Genomic DNA, 4981 nt, shown 5'->3' with positions numbered 1-4981 from the left:
AGCATATAGTATCATAGAACACTAGTATTTAGTACCTAGTACTCAGTACCTAGCACATAATATCATAGCATCTTAGTATCTAGCACCTAGTACTCTAGTATCATAGTGCCAAGTACCCAGTACTATGATACTATGTAGTAGGTTCTAGGGTACCTTAAGCATGATAATATTGAATAGATAGTAAATATTAGGATACCATGATATTATGTAATAGGTAGAATGTACTAGATCTATGAAGGGACCTCAAATGGGCCGGCACTGGCTATGGCACTAGCCGGACCTCATGCTCATAACAGACAAACACACCCACACGGCCTCACGGGCTAGGAGTGTCTATCTGTTGCTAAAGGACAAACTGTCCTAAAGCCTAATCTATGCGTTTTTAGTTTCGTAGTCCAACGTTTCCCTTTCTATAAACTCCACAGAGGGAGAACCCTTACACATTGGCAATAAATACCACCATAATCACATACATGGGAGGCAACCTGTCGGTGGAATCACCGCGGCCCCACTGCAGCTCTCCTACACCGCAAGGATTGGCCCCTTGATGTGCTGCTCAACATATAGAACAAACGAACAAACTCAACTCTTTCATTTTGAAAGTATTCCAGGAGATACCATGTGTCCTTACCAAACGATCCCCCAAGAAACGAACGTCTATCCTACGGCTTAGGTTGTCTCTCCACACTCAAGCATCATCGAAAACCGGTCCTATGCATCCAGTCCTTTGTATTCTGATACCATGGTTGACATGCACATGCAAAAGTTGATGATCTTGAAGTGCTCAAATATAATTTTCAATTAGAAACATGTTGTGTACAACTAGGCTTTCCAATTCTCATTCACTAACTCGTTGCGGCGATGTAAGAATAGTGCCGAGATAACACTCGTGCTACTATCCTCTTAATTAAAATACAACAAAATCTATGTCATGATATGCATAAGCAGATCAGCAACAATCAGCACGCAAATCGCACCATCCAAACATCCCACCCCCTACGTTTAGATATTGCTTTCGTTGCATAGGTATAGAGGTTCATTTTGTCAAGTTTTGATGCATTAAGAGAGATAAATCACAAACTTTGACAAGGAGATAGGGAAAACTAAGGCTAAACCTCATGCTTTGCCACTACCATACATCCACAAACAATCATTATATTTTTCCTTATTTTTGTGAAGCGTATTTTTATTTTTTCCCTTATTTTCCCCATTTTCTTGATTTATTTGGCAATAAAATATGTTATTTTTTTATTTTTCTTGTTCCAATCACTTCAGTGTACTAAAATTCAGTATATTTTCAATTTTTTTCCCATAGGAACACATTTCACCCATCCGAAACGACAAAACTATCATTTTACCGCTTAAAAACCGCATTTCGGATTTTAGGGAATTAAATAGCGCATGTAAATCATTGCAAAATCAAAATTTTCCGATAAAAAGCAATTAATCATGATGCAACCAGCACTCGAACAAATTTTCATCAAATAAAAACATCATTACCATCATAAAATACCAACAACCCTTCATTTTCTTCATAAAAATGGTCATACCATGTTTTTACCTAACCCGAGACGCATTAGATGACTACGTGACCAGTGGACGGAGCCTCTATTGCTCTCAATCCAATGTTGCACATCAATCTTCAGCATCTCCATTAATCTCCATCACTGTTTTCTTCAATCTCCTTCCCAATTCCTCCTTCAAGATAATGTGCATGAACAACCCATAGAGAGGAGAGAGAGGGAGGAGAGAGAAAGATTAGATTCTGATCTCTCGATTCAGTTAGCCATATCTCATGTGAAGGGCGGTGACAGGATCAGGGAAGAAGGAGAATTTGCCGGCTATGATCTGTTGTATGGGTTACCTTGATGCTCCATGCTTGATTTTGTGGGGGGGGGGGGGCGATTATTTCGTGTCATTACTGGCATGAAGATGCTGCCGCCACGCCATGACAAAAAAATAAGGGGGGGGGGGGTTGCCCCCTCCCAAAGGGCACCCCCTTTTGGCCTTAATTTTTGTCCACCTTTTCAAATTTGGCCAATTTCTGGCAACTTTCGCGTCCGGCCTCCGATTCGGCCTCTGAAAAATCCTACACGTCCATCTCGACGTCCCGCACTGACTAGCAACTCCCGGCATCCCGCATTGCAGTCGAAAAAATTATCAAAAATTCACAAGTGTCGCTCGGGTGCCTTTTGAAAGTCGTCCTTTACTTGGTGCTTAAAATCGTCCTAGCTGCAGCCGCCGCCTTCGATGTTGAAGATTTTTCCCCTAAATTTCAGATTTTTGGCAAATTTTAGGCACATTCTGGGCTCAAAACTCCGCTCTCAATCTATCTATGTAACTATGTTTCTATGTCTCTATCTATCTCTTTATCTATCTATCCATCTATTTATTAATCTATCTATCTACCTATCTATCTCTCTATCTACCTATCTATTTTTCTATCTATCTATCTACCGTCATAATACTTGGGTACAATAGCAAATATGGGTAGTAAAGAAGAAGATAAGTTGTAACATTGACTATTATACCCACATATTGTTACATTTGTCTATTTGGCTTTTCTTCTGTCTGTTTTTATTTGTACCCTTTGTACGTAGATGCATACACAAATATAGAGAGGGGGAGGGTGAAATATGATGGTACCCTTGTGCCAACACAAGTGGAAGCTTGTATAATGTAGTTTCTAGGGTAATGTATTTCTATCCTTTATACCTAGATGCATACACAAATATAGAGAGCACGAGGGTAAAATACGATGGTATCCTTGTGCTGACACAAGTGGAAGCTTGATTCTAGGATACTATGAGGCTATGGGGATGATGCTAAGAGGGTACCATGATGGTATGTGCTAGGTATATGGACTCATTCTTAGTGAGGTGAATCGCCAATCCTATTCTTAGTGAGGTGGACTCATTCTTAGTACACACTATCATAGTACCCTAAGCTTATTGTAAGGTGCTATTTACTTTTCTCTCTTTCTCTCCCTCTCTCATTTCCTCTCCCTCCCTCACCCTGACCCTCTCTTTCTCTCTTTCCCTATTAGGTTTAATGATTTTTCTCTCTTTTTATCTCTCCTCTCTCTCTCTCATATATCTTTTTCTCTCTCCTCTCCATCTCTCATTTCCCTTTCTTTCTTTCTCCCTCTCTCATTTCCTCTCCCTCTCTCACCCTCACCCTCTCTTTCTCTCTTTCTCTGTTAGGTTTAATGATTTTTTTCTCTTTTTCTTTCTCCTCTCCCTCTCTCATTTCCCTTTCTCTCTTTCTCCCCCTCTCTCATTTCCTCTCCCTCCCTCACCCTGACCCTCTCATTCTCTCTTTCCCTATTAGGTTTAATGATTTTTTTCTTTTTCTCTCTCCTCTCTCTCTCTCTCTCATTTCTTTTTCTCTCTCCTCTCCCTCTCTCATTTCCCTTTCTCTCTTTCTCTCCCTCCCTCACCCTGACCCTCTCTTTCTCTCTTTTCCCATTAGGTTTAATTATCTTTCTCTCTCCTCTCTCTCATTTCTTTTTCTCTCTCCTCTTCCTCTCTCATTTCCTCTCCCTCTCCCTCCCTCGCCCTCACCCTCACCCACACCCTATCTTTCTCTCTTTTCCTATTATGTTTAACATCTTATCTCTTTTTCTCTCTCCTCTCATTCTCTTTTTTTCTCTCTCCTCTCCCTCTCTCATTTCCTTTTGCTCTCTTCCTCTCCTTCTCTCATTTCTTCTCCCTCCCTCTCCCTCTCTCATTTTCATATTATATTTAATGTCTCCCTCCCTCTGTCTCTCCCTCTCCCTCTCTCATTTCCCTATTATGTTTAATGTCTCCCTCTCTCTCTCTCTCATTTCCTTTCCCTCTCCCTCCCTCTTCCTTTCCCATTTCCTCCCCCTCTCCCTCTCCCTCTCTTTTTCTCTCTCTCCCTCTCTCATTTCCTCTCCCTCCCTCTCCCTCTCCCTCCCTCTCTCTTTCTCTCTCTCTCCCTCCCTCTTCCTTTCCCATTTCCTCCCCCTCTCCCTCTCCCTCTCCCTCTCTTTCTCTATCTCTTCCTCCCTCTCCCATTTCCTCCCTCTCCCTCTCTTTCTATCTCTCCCTCTCCCTCTCCCTCTCCCTCTCCTTCTCTCTCATTTCCTCTCCCTCTCTCATTATACACAAATTATACAAAAAATAAATAAAAGAGAGAGAGAATACACTCGCCCTCCCTCTCGTTCTCTCATTTCATCTCCCTCCCTCTTCCATTTCCTTCCTCTCCCTGTTCCTCTCTTTCTCTCTTTCTCTCTCTCCCTCCCCCTCCCCCTCCCTCTCCCATTTCCTCCCTCTCCTTCTCCCTCTCTTTCTCTCTCATTTCCTCTCCCTCTCTCAATATATATACACAAATGATATAAAAAAAGTAAAAGAGAGAGAGAATGCACTCTCCCTCCCTCTCCCTCCCTCTCCCTCTCTCATTTCCTCCCCCTCCCCCTCCCTCTCCCTCTCTCATTTCCTCCCCCTCCCTCTCCCTCTCTTTCTCTTTCTCTCCCCCTCTCTTTCTCTTTCTCTCCCTCCCTCTCCCTCTCCCTCTTCCTTTCTTTCTCTCTCATTTCCTCTCCCTCTCTCAATATACACAAATTAAATCCTAAACAAGTAAAAGAGAGAGAGAATGGACTCACCGTAAATATTTGGCGAGGGTTTGGCGACTCCTCTTCGCGACGGCGGCTCCTCCTCTCCTTCGCGAATTGCGGCGGCAGCGGCGGCGGCAAGCCTTCTTCCTCTCCCTCTCTCACCCTCTATGCAAAACGATCGCTCTCTCTCTCTCTCTCTCTCTCTCTCTCTCAATGTCTCATGAATGCACGAAATGAAACACGCTCAGGTTTCGGCCCTCTTTTTTTCGTTGTGGGGTGTCGCTATTTGCGTCACAAATGCGACACTAATAGCAACGCAAATAGCGATTCCGGTATTCCTGCGTCGCTACCCACGGTCACTATACATGCATTTCCTTGTAGTGTGTGAAGATGGTACATAGT

The sequence above is a fragment of the Lygodium microphyllum genome, chromosome 10, assembly GCF_053477565.2.
Source record: "Lygodium microphyllum isolate KBCC chromosome 10, Lygodium_microphyllum_v1.1.10, whole genome shotgun sequence".
NCBI lineage: Eukaryota > Viridiplantae > Streptophyta > Polypodiopsida > Schizaeales > Lygodiaceae > Lygodium > Lygodium microphyllum.
Note: the sequence above shows the minus strand (reverse complement) of the source record.